This window comes from Salarias fasciatus, chromosome 8 (assembly GCF_902148845.1).
Source record: "Salarias fasciatus chromosome 8, fSalaFa1.1, whole genome shotgun sequence".
In the NCBI taxonomy this organism is placed as follows: Eukaryota; Metazoa; Chordata; class Actinopteri; order Blenniiformes; family Blenniidae; genus Salarias; species Salarias fasciatus.
The window spans coordinates 18,679,188-18,694,017 of record NC_043752.1 but is presented as its reverse complement, the minus strand read 5'-3'; the positions used below and the strand labels follow the sequence as shown (position 1 = coordinate 18,694,017).

Genomic DNA, 14,830 nt, shown 5'->3' with positions numbered 1-14,830 from the left:
TAGGCCAGAAAAAATCTTGTTTGTGATGTTTAGAGCAGCGTCGTTTGTCATAACAGCTCCCTGCCGTTTCTTTTTCACATTATTATGTACTAATTTAGTGTAAATATGCCTGTATCAATAATCTTTTAGTCAGTTTTCATAATTGGAGTCAGTGCAGTGTTCTGTAAGCTACACTGTTCTCCATGTCCACATTAGTCACATGCTATAAATTAGATATTTCTTGCACTTGAAGTGGTTAGGCTCAGGTTACTTCTGATCCACCTCTGCTTGTCCACTCATTTTTTTATTGAAATTTTCACTTTTCTCATTGGATAGGTGCACCTGTGGAAACTGTGCTACCATGCCCACAGAAGCTGAGAATATCTGCTGTTTGGAGATACCACAGGTAGCTTCATCTATACCCAAACTGAAAATAATTTGTCTTGATTAGCCTACATGTTACATTTACAGTACAAAATACAGTACATACATTTACCTTCTGTAATTCCCTGTAGGTTACCAGATGGATGCGGGAGGTGGAGGAGCAGCCGTCCTGTATGGTGGACCATCCTGGGTTGGAGCCTGTTTACCTCAATGTGTACTCTCTGCAGAAAGCCTGCCAAATGTATGGTGCTGACTATGGTCCTTCACGGCTGAGAGGAATACACCAGTATGTTATGCTTTGTATCTAAATCAAAGATGTAGTCTTACTTTGCTTCTTAATCTTACATAATCTTACAATTGTAACAAAACGTGATGAATGTGAATTGATTTTGCCTTTTTTTTAAAACTGCATATTTCTTCCAAAAGCCGTTGGTCTGTACATCATTCATGTAATCAGAGTCACTTCTGTAGACAAGCATTTATTGACATCACACACTTTACATATAACCCATAACATGGGGCCAGCCTATGACTGGCAATGACCTCCTCTGTGTCAGGCCGCTGAACTGTGCAGTGAGGTCCTCTGGAATGGGGATGGCCAGGACTGCCTCTGTGTATGGAGCCGGATCCTTGAAGATTTCTTCAAAAATGAGGACAGGACACAGTAGCCTGGACACCTGTAAAAAAATTAAATTTTTACTAAACGAAGTCTTTCCATGACACATAAAGACAGTAATACATTACATTATAGGTGAATAGTATTATAACAGGTAAATGATTACTAACTTCATCAACAATAAATGAACTACACTTGGCCACAGACCTTTACTTCTGACATGAGACTGTAGAGTCCTCCAGGACAGCTGTGTGCCTCCAGAACGGGTCTCCAGTGGGTCAGTCTGGCATGCAGCATCCCTCGATGCAGGAACATCTGTGGTTGCAGTTGATGTGCTGGCCTGTATACAGGAAACAGAGGTTACACCTGCATCTTCTCAAATACATAGTTACAACAGCAGCAAATACTGCAAAAATGACATGTGCACAGCTCCATTACTTCCTGGAGTTCTGACAGCACCTTTGTTTACTGTCTTTCATGATGGGATGAACTGATTCATCCAGGTGTGTCTGACCAGTTCATCCTGTCACGAAAAACTGGAAATAAAGGTTCTGTCAGAACTTCAGGAAGTAGTGGAGCTGTGCATCTCGAACATTGTATCCCCCCTTTCACTTATTCCCTGTAATTCAACTACTACTACTATCAGGGAATAAAAACTTTCGTTAGCATCTTGGTGCTAAGTAAAGGCTAATGCCTGATGAGGTGTACATTATCACCGTCCGCATCGTCCATACATTATCCCTTACGTATATAATGCTCGTTTTACATGAAATATATGTTCATACGGCAGTGTTTCCTGCAAGGAAAGAAGTTTGGCCGGGGGGGCGGGGGCGTGTGGTGTCGCTGCTAACGCTGCTAACGGCTAACGCTGCCAACACTGCCGTGTTCGACTGTCGGAGAGTTTTTTTTTCTCTCTCTCTGGTGGAAACCCTGATACGTCTTCTCTTCAACGTCCCCTGATATTATTTACCGTTGTGTGTTAAAGTAATATGAGGACTCTATGTTAACAACAGTAACTTACGTTAGCTGCCATGCTAAAACCACTTTCAACAGGCTATAACACTCGGAAGGACAATATAGTAAAGCAACATAACATGGTAAAACTTACAGCTTCCACGTTTGTAACTTGGTCGCAGACAGTTGGAACCGATCCATGTTTTAGCTTCAGCTTCTTGGCGAATCCAGATGTAAACTGGCCCTCGTTGTGAAAGCAGTCCGGAGTGAAATGGTGAGCACACACATACAACTTTTTAGGCGTTCTTGCGGGTGCATCGCCCTCGAAAATGAAATTGATCCACTGGGCCCTCAAACCCTCAGACAAAGGAGGCAAAAACAGACTGCGGTGCTGGCTAGTGCAGCCGACAACAGAGCAGCTGCCGGGCTTTGCATGTTCCTTCGCCATGTTTACTGAACCAGCAGCGTTTTCCGGGTTGCTGAATAAACATTAGTGTGGGCGGTGTTACCAACCCCGAGGAGGAGCGCTTTGGGTTTATGACGTCATAAACCAGGGAATTTCAAAACGGAGCGTTTGAGCACACATTTTCAGAAAGGTGGAGCAAGCAAGAGAAGGAGAGAATAGATTTTTCTTATTTTGGGAGGGTTTGTGCACAGGCTCAGGACACATATTACTGTTACAAAACCATTGTAAAGTGGATTTTGCATAATATGGGACCTTTAAAGTGTAAGATAGCTGTCAATTAGAATTTGTATGCAGAACCACACCTGTGTAAAACCTGAAAGGCATTCCACTGCTTTCCTCCAATAAACCCAATGATGAGGCCAATCAGTGACTGTGTGAACGCTGCCACTGTCAAACTGATGGCTGAAAGGCACCATAACTGAGAAATTTACTCTTCCTATTTTCCACATGTCATCGAAGAAACATTCCCTTTCAATAATCTGTTGTCTCCATCAACAAATGTCTTCATCAAGTTTCTTTTCTTTCAGAAGTTTCAGTTTCAGGACAGAATAACTCCGATGGGCGGGGCTGGACTGTCACACTTCTGGGTTCCAGAGCCAATCATACCGGTATGTGAGTTCCTGAGGTTGCCAAATAAGCAGTGCAGCAATCCATATTTTCTGACTGCGTGCGCGCTACAATGGCGAAGCACCTGAACTCTCTAAACTCAAACTGTCAACCTGCACGACACCCTCCAGAGAGGAGGAGGGGGAGGAGTTATATGTAGTATGTAGGAGTACGTTATATGACATAATATTACTTATTAGTGTACTTGCAAATCTACTGAGCCACAATCAAATTGAATTTTATGAGCAATTTGTGCCGAAATCGCTCATTTGGGAGAGCGTTAGACTGAAGTTCTAAAGGTCCCTGGTTCAATCCCGGGTTTTTGCAGGCTATAAGAACTTTGCAGTCACAGGGTGATCAGGTCTCTAAACTGTCTCTTTCCTACTGTGAAAGAACAATGGAACACTTCCCAGTTTGTAGCGTTTCTGCCATTGCCGTGTAAATGTTTCTGGAATGAAAACACAAAAGCAGTGTGTTGTCATTTGAAGTGTCCTGTAAACAGGGGCCAACAAACATGTACACTTGCACATATACTCTGCCATGATTCCACTGAATTTTGCCCTATGTTTGGCCAAAATAGCTCAGGTGGGAGAGCGTTTAGAAGATCTAAAGGTCCCTGGTTCGATCCCGGGTTTCGGCAGACAGGAGGATGTTTTAAACCTAATCTGTTGCCAGTGCTCTGCCCTGTTCAGTGTCAAAGGTCAAATCCCACTGAAATGACAACATGAGGGCAGTATGCAGGGTTTACAGCCCATCAGGCCAAACACAGAGAGGCTCTCACCTACAGGCAACTAAGAGTTGCTGATTAACCACATGCTTATTGAAAAAGGTATAATTATGTATATACTGACCATTTTAAAGAAGTTTACCATCCTGTATTAGGCTTCCGCGATTTCATTAGCTCCAGTAATGCCTCATTTCTACTTCGCACTGCGGTATGGAAAAGCATCACCAGGCACAAATCTGTTGCCTGTGTCCACTGTAGAGAGGACAGTTAGAATGTAGGCAGAGAACGAAAAAATAGCTTCTCCAAATGTGAAAACATTTTTCCCTTATCTTTCCCCTTAAATTCCGAACAGGAAGCTGTGATTGGGAAGTTAACCTCAGCCTCGCTGATTACGCTCCATGTGGGCGCCTCTCAGTTGAACCTACGTTAAACGCATTTGCAGTTTGTGGAATCAGTTCATCTTCCCCTCCATACATAATATCTGTGACATGCGACTGCATGACGTATTTCTGACAGCTGTTACACGACTGAACGCTGGTGAACTCACAATGAAGAAACCGGATATTGAAAACTGGTATTTGTAATTTTTGAAGTTTTAACTTTTAAAATTATTTTCTAAAACAATCTGCTCGGGGCTGAAGACTGCTGACTGCAAAGCTAAACATCAGAACCTGGAACGTGGAAGAGAGGCCTTCAGCTCAGGTCACAGACTGAGCCATCCGCTTCATATGGAGTCCATGTATACACTGGATTCACTTAATATGATTGTTTTCAATCGTACTGAAAAAAACACTCATGCAAACTGGTCCAGTGTGTAATTTAGTCACTTAGCACCTGCAATCTCATTCATCAAACCTGCAACTGTTGTGCAGTGTTCATGCATTTAAATGTAGAACGTCTCCAGGCAGGTGTACAACAGACGCAGTGTTACGCAGAGGGCTGTGGATGTGGCCAGAAATAGGGGTCGCATTAACTGAATATTTTTCATCACTGACTGAATTTTTAGAAGGATGATGGAGAGATCTGGAGACTTTCTGTCATTATGAGTGAGTAGAAAATGAGGGACACTCCAGTACGCCTTCATGCTCATTCAGACGCACACGGAAAGTAAACACTCTCTATTTTGTGCTCATAAGACATCGTGTGATGGAGCTGTCAGTGTAACTGCAAGACTGCTCTTCACAGGAGGTATGTTCAGGGACCAAACTGCGAAACTCTGTCATTTTAGATTATATTTCATTGAAATCAGAAAACGAAAATTAAAAGTCACGACTTTCTCCATCAAAATGACAGACGACAACAACAACAACAACAAAAAAATTACTTTTAGTGTTTTCATTTGCCTGGCTTCATGGATTCAACCTTCATTTTTCATTTTTTTTAATTCTAAATCTTCCCTTGAGGGGAGTCTTTCACACCATTTTTGCACATGCATTCTCAGTAGATCAGCAGCGACGCCCACTAATAACATGGAGACCAATACATGTTAAATTTGGGGTCGCGAATCAAGAAGGGAGAGCCACTGTACCACGGCAGTGGGGCATGCAGCAGCAACATTTCCGATGTCTTGAAGGAGCCTGAACAGGACAGGAGGAGACGGCGCTGTTCGGAACGAAAACGGTTTCCAGAATGTTTCACAGAGAACGGAGGTTCACGGTTTCACGCCCGAGCAGTGCCGCTGAGGAGCCACTAGCAGAGAGTGAAGGATCACAACCAGGGGCGGGCTGGCCATCGGGAGGCTCGGGAGATTTCCTGAACGGCCGGTCTATTCCAGGCCGGTGGGGTCTATTCTGTATTAACTGAACCCTCTACAGTAGACACAGGCAGCAGATTTGTGTCTGGTCAGGCTTTGCCATTCTGTACTGCTGAGGAGAAACGAGGCCTTATTGGATCTCATGAAATCGCTGAAGCCTGATGCAGGATGATGAATTTCTATGACATGATCACGATTCTGTCACATTTCATGATTACATGATCAATATATCCAACATTAGTGCCTATTTCAAGAAGAATGCTGCCGTATGTGTGAGCCTCTCTGTGTTTGACCTGCGTCAGTCTGATGAGCTGTAAACCAATGGCACTACCCTCTATTTCACTTCAGTGGGATTTGCCCTTTGACCCTGAACAGAGCTGAGCGCTAGCAATGGATTAGGTTGGAAAGTTCCTCTGATCTGCCGAAACCCAGGATGAACCAGAGCTTCGGTCTAACGCTCTCCCAACTGAGCTCTTTCAGCACAAAAACACAAGAATTATCAACCAAATCGTTCCAGAGTACATGTGCAGGCCCCATTCACAGGATGTTTCACGTGACAGCACATTGATTTTGTGTTTTAGTTCCAGAAACGTGTTTATGCAGCCAATTTAGAAACACGAAAACTGTTAACGTGCCAAGTCACCAGGTGGCGCTGAAAATACACATACACACAATTAGAGAACAATATCCTGGGGTCAATGACATTCCTGTGGACAGATGACAAATTCAATGATATTAGGGGTGAAACTCAACTATGAAACAACCAATACCGATTATGAAACTAGAATATGAGCTGGGAGTCGTGCCATGTCAGAGGTCGCCATGTTTGTTACTTGTGCATGATCAGACGAACTACTGACCATGACGGTGGTGTGCATGTGCAGAAGCAGCGCTCATGCCATCTCTTCAGGTAGAATAATGAGCCGTTTCAGCACAAACACTTCAATTATGAGAAAAATAAAAACATCCAATGAAAAGGAGGAAAGATTATAAATATTTGTCTGACGACATTTGGCAGTTCCTGTCGACACCCAGAACCCCTGACCTCCATTGTAATTTCTGCCCCATTTGCATGGGCACAAAAATCCTCGTTCTTATCAGACTGGAAGGTCAAACGGATTGTAAATGTCTCATATAAAAGCCTGAGTGGACTCGCTTCACACAGATCGGCGATAATTTTGGATCAGATTGTAAGACGTAGTCTACCCCAATGGACAATCTGTTTGTGCCTCATGAAACAGCAGGATTTAACCAACATTAGTACCAAACTCAAAAGGCATGGCTTTCGGGGTAAATAGTAACCATGAATTGCCGATAGGTGTGTCTCTCTGTGGTCTGTGATGAGCTGATGAGCCACTCGGGTGAAAACTCCTGTTGTGAAGTGGGATTTGTCAAAGTTGACCTTTGTGCTCTGGAAGCATCTTTCTGCTGATCATTTGGCAATGTAGCATTTAGTTTATCCAACTATGTGTCCTCTGACACTGTCAACTCGCGGAGAAGCAGAGTGAAAAGTGACTTTGTCGAGAGTTGAGAGTATACTTCTAGATGTAGTGTGAGATAGTGGACGATCTCCTGCTTTTTGTGCCAAAATAGCTCAGTTGGGAGAGCGTTAGATTGAAGATCTAAAGGGCCCTGGTTCGATCCCGGGTTTGGGCAGAAGGGGGTGAGGTTTTGGTCCGAAACCTGAGTAGTGTTCTTGTCTTTCAGAAACCAGTTGTGCCCGTTCACAGAGACAACACAGAATACAACTTCCACAGGTTTAACAGTGGAGGCCTGCTGGTTGTTCAGTGTCAGGCCTGTCACGGATCGAAGCTCAACCAGTTCATCCACACGATCCATTCCTGGAACGTTGTGTTGATCCACAGCCTGGATAAATAGAACTGATGTTAAAGACTGGCTCCACAGCATCACAATCTCTTTGCATGTGTTTATGCTTTAGTTACAAAAAGAAATGTATATACTGATTGCAGTGTATGCCATGTCTGTGTTGCTTGGGGACAAATCTACTGGTGTAAGAGCAGAAATTAGCAAATGATCACTGATATCTTGCTGGGATGAGCACCCTGCTGTGGGTTGGAGAGGCTGGAGAGGAAGCACAAACTCCTGGGAGAGGAGGTCTGCAAATGTGACTTCTCCTCCTCCCAAATCCTCAAACCCTTCATCCTCCTACACAGGTTCTGCCACATCCAGTTGCTCCACTAACTGCGATGTCTCTTTTGATTTTGGGTCCATATCTAGCAGGGGCTCATTATTTTGCCTCAGCAAGTACTGGACTCCAATGAGTTCCCCTGAGGAAATATTAAAGCAAGACCAGTTAAAAAAACAGAAACAATACAAAGTGAGAAAAAACATCAAAGCATTTAAAGCTTGAACATGCCTGTATATTTTGCAGGTTCAGTAAATGAAGGAACCAGTTTCCTGCCAAACACCTTCTGGTAGCTGCTGCTGACACAGTGAACCAACTCTTCGGTGTATGAACGCAGGTTGGAAGATTCAGCTGAGACAGCAGCAGCAGCAGCAGCCTGGTCCTGATTCCACCGATTCAGCCCATCCAGCAAATAGATTTGATCATTGAGGCTGTTGGCACTGTTCCCTGAAACAAAGGAGCATTACAGGATCTTATGTAGAAGAGGTTCCTGTAACATAAGAGAAGGTGAAACAGTGTGACCAAAGAAGACATCATGATTCCAAACTCTAGTTTTAAGTTGATCTGACTTTTTTTTCTTTTAACAATCTGTACTCATCACATATCAGCAAGTTTACAACCAATTTACAACAGGATGAAAACCCCTGGCCCTACCATGGAGAATAAATCAACATTTGTCATTAGAAGAAATGCATTTAGAACAAACCTGGAATGAATCGATTCAGATGGCAGTGAAATGTTTCCAATGATGTGGAACCTCGGGCACATCTGTCGATTTTCAAAGGCATGTCACCCCTGGTAGGCTTCCACTCTCCGTGTACAGTGCTACACCAACATTAGTAAACTCAAAAGGCGTGGCTTTGGTTGTAAATAGTAACCATGAATTGCCGATAGATGTGTCTCTCTGTGGTCTGTGATGAGCTGATGAGCCTCTCAGGTGAAAACTCCTGTTGTGAAGTGGGATTTGTCTCATTGTTCTGCGACCTTGAATAGGACGAGGCAGTGACATACCCTTGGGCCTAAAAATTCAACTCTGCCGAAACCCGGGATCGGACCAGGGACCTTCAGATCTTCAGTGTAACGCTCTCCCAACTGAGCGATTTCGGCACAAAGGCATATGTATGCTGGCACAATAGATCTGCGAGTATAAACCACCTTTAACCAGTTCAAGAATGGCAGCATTCACACTTTCACTATTGAACTCGTCAATGAGTTCGGCTCACTCCGGGCCCTCGGCCGGGTCCGGGAGGCGGTGTCCGACGTCGCCGCAGAAGGCGGGTCATCTTCAGAGGGGGTCGGGTCGGCGGTCAGCGGCAGCGACTCTGGACGTGCGCCGGGCCCTTCCCACGGATCTCTCCAGCTGCGGACCCGCGGCTCCCCCGGCGGGTCGACTCGGCTGGCGCCTAGCAGCTGGCTTAGAACTGGTGCTGACCGGGGGAATCCGACTGTTTAATTAAAACAAATAAATTACCATTCTACAATTCTACAATTCTACAATTTCATTTAGCAGACGCTTTTGTCCAAAGCGACGTACAACACAAGCAAGACTACAGACATAAGAAAGAAACCATTAGTAAATGCTTCAATTGCTTCAAGTGCGATTGGTCGAGGGAGCTGCCATCAAGTTGCAGAAGAGGAGCCACTACCCCCCCCCCCCCCCCCCGCCCTTTTTTTTTTTTTTTTTTGTGTCAACTTAGTCAATGGTACATAAGTGCTGGGTTTTAGACCACCTGACCTATTCTTCCCCAAAGATGGGGTCGGATTAGGTCCCCAGGTGTTCTCTGAACAATTGAGTCTTCAATTGTCTCTTGAAAGTAGAAAGAGACTCGGCGGAATGCACAGAGTTAGGAAGTTCGTTCCACCATCTGGGAACAACAGAGGAGAAGAGTCTGGCTGGAGGTTTAGAGCCGAGCTGGGCTGGAAGCACCAGACGTCTCTCACATGCAGAGCGAAGAGGGTGAGAAGGAGAGTAGACCTGGATCAGGGAGTCCAGGTAGGCCGGAGCCGTTCTTGTAAGCGTTTTGTAAGCCAGGAGGAGAGATTTGAATTTGATCCTGGCTGCAACTGGAAGCCAATGAAGGGAGATGAACAGAGGAGTGACATGAGCTCTTTTGGGCTGGTCGAAGACCAGACCTGCTGCATTCTGGATCATCTGTAGAGGTTTGACTGTACATGCAGGGAGACCCGCCAGAAGAGAGTTGCAGTAGTCAATGCGTGACACCACGAGAGCCTGAACCAGAAGTTGTGTGTCCTGTTGGGTCAGGAAGGGTCTGATCTTCCTGATGTTGTAGAGGGCATAACGACAAGACCGAGAAACTGAGGCCACATGAACCTTAAAGGTGCATTAAGGAGTTTGCACGTTTTATGCGAAACAGCGCCCCCTGCAGGCCTTGGGCGTAATGCAGCTTAGTGAAAAACTCGTCCCTGTGGCTCGCGTGCACGGAAGAGGGGAACTCCGTCTTCGCTCGTTTAGTAGCGCTCAAGTAAGATTTAAGTTTCTTTTACCTGGTGGAGTCTGTGTGGAGCTGTGGCAGTGCTAGAAGCCAGTCTGTTCTTACTTTCTGGAAGATCCTGCTCAGTTGTTGCTCACTAAGCATCTGGCGGAGTAATGGCGGACAAAACGAAACCTAACCAGCCGGAGCGCGCATTATGTCATTCCTTTCAAATTCTCCCCAAAAAAATTCTGGTGCCGGACCGGCACTGCAACTTTCAAGTGACAATTTAGCGCTGTTACAGGAACTTGTAATGAATATGTCAGGGCACATTGTACACATCATTAAAAATGTGTAACATATTTATGGTGGAAAATAAGTATTTTTAAGGTTGTAAAACTCCTTAATGCACCTTTAAAGGTCAGCAGGTCATCAATCATGACACCCAGGTTTCTGGTTGAGTTTGTGGGCACAAGTAGGCTGGAGTGAAGTTGGACACTGATCTGAGGCTGGACAGATGGACAAACTGGAAAGACCATGAGTTCAGTCTTAGACAGATTTAGATGAAGGTGGAGATATCAGAGCCAGACATGCTGATATCTGAGCTGAGACTGTCGTGTCGTCAGGTGGAAAAGAGAGGAAGAGCTGAGTGTCGTCAGCATACAGTGGTAGGAGAAGCCATGGGAGCGAATCACTGCACCAAGTGAGGTGGTGTACAGAGAGAAGAGCAAGGGGCCAAGCACCGACCCCTGAGGGACCCCTGTTGATAGGCCATGTGACCTTGACACCTCCCCTCGCCATGACACTCTGAAGGATCTGCCTGTGAGGTGGACCTGGACCACAACAGGACAGAACCTGAGATGCCGAGGTCAGAGAGTGAGGAGAGGAGGATCTGATGGTTCACGGTGTCAAAGGCAGCAGACATGTCCAGCAGCAGGAGGACAGAGGACTGACCAGCAGCAGGAGGACAGAGGACTGACCAGCAGCAGGAGGACAGAGGACTGACCAGCAGCAGGAGGACAGAGGACAGACCAGCAGCTCTTGCCAGCCGCAGAGATTCTGTGACTGAAAGGAGAGCAGTCTGGGTGGAGTGGTCGCATCTGAAGCCTGACTGAAAAGGGTCAAGCAGGTTGTTGTTCCGCAGGAGTTCAGAGACTTGGTTAAACACTGAGCCTCCAGTATTTTCGACAGGAATGGTAGAAGTGAGACTGGCCTGTAGTCTTCAACCTGGGCTGGGTTGAGATGAGGCTTTTTTAGCAGTGGGGGACGCAGGCTTGTTTAAAAGTAACAGGAAAAAAGCCGGTTTCCAGGGAGGAATTGACAATGTGCGTGATTGCAGGTTTGATTATGGGCAAGATGGTCTGCAGAATGCTGGTGGGTTTTGGATCGAGAGGACATGTTGTAGGTTTTGAGCTCAGAAGAAGTCTGGAGACCTCATCCTCACTCAGAGGAGCAAAAGAGCAGAGAGAAGGAGCAGTGGTGAGTTTGAGCTGACTGGGCTGGTCAGGCTCAGAGAACTGGTTGCTGATTGCAGCCACCTTTTCAGTGAAAAAAGAGGCAAACATGTCAGGATCAGCTCAGTGGACGGCTGAGCAGCTGGAGGAGAAAGCAGGGAGTTGAACGCCATAAACAGTTTTCTGGAATCAGAAGCTGCACAGATCTTGTTCTGACAAAAAGCTTTCTTTGCGGACTGCAAGCAGGAGGTAAAGGAAGCAAGTTTCTGTTTGTATGAGGACAAATCAGCGGGCTCTTGGGATTTACGCCACTTTCTTTCTGCTGCCCTGAGTCCAGCTCTTTGTTTCTCTCAGAACTTCTGAGAGCCATGGACTCTGTTGTTTTTTCTTGGCTGGTTTGGACACCCGGGGGCAGAGTTTGGTTTCTGCAGAAGGAGACAGGTTTCTGTGGAAGGAGACCATCTGTGTCGGTGTGTCTGCAATGGCAGAAAGGCAGCCGCAAATTTGACCAAGAAATGGTCAGATAGGTGTAGTGGAGTAACCGTCACCTCTGCTATGGAGCAGTTACGAATCAGCACCAAGTCAAGGATTTTGCCAGCTCTGTGGGTGGAGGAGATGGAGCCAGTACACGTGCAAAGGAAGCGATCAGTGCCAAAAAGTCCAGTGCCTGAGGTTTGTCAACATGAATGTTCATGTCTCTATGACAATCAGTGGTGTGCCATCGTCAGGGATGTCAGAGAGTAACATGTCCATTTCAGAGACAAAGCCATCCAGACTACCCCCTGGTGGGTGGTACACAACCAGAATATATGCTTTGATGGGAGTAGTGACCATTAAAGCATGATATTCAAACGTTGTGTTGTTGTTCTGATGGAGACTGTGAGGAACGAGGCTGAGCACTCTCAGCATCTGACTCAGAGTCAGTTTCTGGCTCTGATGGCTCAGATTGGTAGGGCTGGGTCCGTCTGATGAGGCTGTTAGCGCTAGCTTCCATTGTCAGTTACATGGAGGCGGCTCCCCTCCCGCTGTGGGCGTGGCTCCAGCGCTTCTCGCTGACACGCCCCCAGCGTTTCACAGCAGAGAGAAGAGCTTGTTTTTCCATGATTTTGAGACCTTAATGTATATACTTAGCAATTTTTTTAATTGTTCAAATTTGGCTCAGTGGTTAATGACACATGTTTATGCAGTGTGACAAACTCATAACACAAATTTATTTCTGCTTTACTTGGACTTTAGGATAGATGCAAAGTCAGAAGGAAAATTGTAGTTACAGAATTTCTTTCAAACAAACCTAATTTATGGCCACAAAACAACCCTAAACAACCAAGATAAAAAAGCAAGCAAACATGTACTTAAGAATTAAACCATTGTATTTACATAAATTACAAGTGCAAAAAGCAGCAATACTTTTGTCTTACTACTTTTTGTACATAAATTTTACCCTTCTGTCCTTGAGAGAAGCAAATTTCTCAATGCTGATAAACTACTTATTTTATGATTTAAATGTGTTAATTTTAGGTCAACAATGTCGCTCTTTTTTTCTCTCTCTCTGGCTCCACCCCCGGTGCGCCTCTCAATTCCATCCTGACAACAATACAAACCCGGAGCTTTCATCTTTAAACATTACGGTAAACAGAGTTAGAAATAAACAAACACAAATAAATAAGATTACCTCCAAATGAAATGTTACAGTCGTCCCCTGCCAAACATGAAATGTCCTCATTTCAATGAAATACATCACAGTGTGCAGAAACAAAAAAACAACACAAGAATAAACTCGTAATGTTGCAAACACCGCGCAAAACAGGCACAAAATGTCACAATGCAATTGTTTTTTTTTTCAAGAGTTCTTCTCCAGCGTTTGACGTATATCATAGAACATTCATGAACTCAGAAACAGTACCGTATCAGTGTAGTATGACAAACGAGGTACTACGACCACAGCCTGAAACACATCAAGTAACAAAGTCGCTGTACTTTTGTGGGGGAACAATCCTGCGTCCAGAGCAGGACACAAGAGGACGGGCAACTGGGGAAACAGGCGTGGACCCACTGGGCTGTGAAACAGTGGGAGAATGGGTCGGGGAGGGGGGTGCGCTCTGAGGAGCTGACTCAACTGCAGGTGCTGAAGTGCCAGTCCCTGTCCGTGTTGGCACATATGGGGGGGAAGGTGGGCGAAAAGGCAAAGCCCCTGAAAGAGCAGTGATGGGAGGGACTGCTGAAGGGGTATTGTCCAGTCCAGGTGAAAATGTCTCCTTTGGAATATTTTCCAAGTTACCTTTGAAGGATTTGAGTCTGTTGTGGTGCACAACCCATGTTCATGAAGGTGATTTTCTCAGATCTGTAATCATATAGGTAACACCAGGATGACCATCGTTTGACATGCACTTCACAATGACAAAAGGCCCTTTCCATCTAGTTTGTTCATCTTCTGAGCCGGATCATCCAGGAGGACAAGGTCTCCTGGTTTGTGTGGATGAAAAATGACCTTTTTGTCATATTGTGCTTTCTGGCACATCTTACTCAGTGCTGAATTTTTGGCTGCATCAGCAAATGCATGTGACAGACGTGACGTCAGGAAAGTCGCATAAGCTGCTGGTGTACCTGGAGTGGATGAGGTTACAGATGGGCTGCAGTTGAGAATAACATCCAGTGGCAAGTTAGGTTCCCTGCCATGCACCAAGAAAAATGGGGAAAATCCTGTACTGGAATGCACACTGGAATTATAAGCAAGTTCCACTTGGGGAAGAAACTGATCCCATTCACCACCAGTTTGTGCAATGTATTTTCCCAGTTGGTCCTTCAGGGTCCTGTTCAATCTCTCCACCATGCCACCTGACTGTGCATGGTAGGGCGTGGTGCGTGTTTTTGTTATCCCCAGCAACTGACACAAATGCTTGACAAGATCCAATTCAAACTGTCTCTCCTGGTCTGTGTGAATAGATTCTGGCACACCATGCTGTTTGACATAATCTTCAAAAATGATCTTTGCTACAGAGATGGCACGTTGGTCTTTCATTAGAAACACATTAGCATAACGTGAAATAATCTGAAATGACCAGAGCATACCTATTGCCCTGGGATGTAACGGGCAACTCAGTGATATCAGCAGCAATCTTTTGAAATGGTCGGTCTGCTTGAATAGGCTGAGTGGAGCACGTTCATGGGGCACAGGAGAACCCGTTTTTGACAAGGGAGGCACTCAGTACAAAAAGTGTGCACATCCCGAGTGATGTAAGGCCAAAAACAAATACGTCTGGCTCTCTGAAGTGTGCGTTCCACATTTAAATGTTCACTTAACTTATTCCTATGC

At 45.3% G+C, this 14,830-nt stretch overlaps 3 non-coding genes across 3 annotated transcripts; 2 read left to right on the top strand and 1 right to left on the bottom strand.

Annotated features, from left to right (window-relative positions):
- Positions 1–3,259: 3,259 nt before the first annotated feature.
- Positions 3,260–3,332, top strand: trnaf-gaa (transfer RNA phenylalanine (anticodon GAA)). Its single transcript has one exon. It is a non-coding gene; the product is annotated as a tRNA-Phe (tRNA).
- A 3,736-nt stretch (positions 3,333–7,068) lies between these two features.
- trnaf-gaa (transfer RNA phenylalanine (anticodon GAA)) lies at positions 7,069–7,141 on the top strand. The gene has a single exon. It is a non-coding gene; the product is annotated as a tRNA-Phe (tRNA).
- Positions 7,142–8,665: 1,524 nt separating this feature from the next.
- On the bottom strand, positions 8,666–8,738 carry trnaf-gaa (transfer RNA phenylalanine (anticodon GAA)). Its single transcript has one exon. It is a non-coding gene; the product is annotated as a tRNA-Phe (tRNA).
- Positions 8,739–14,830: the final 6,092 nt, after the last annotated feature.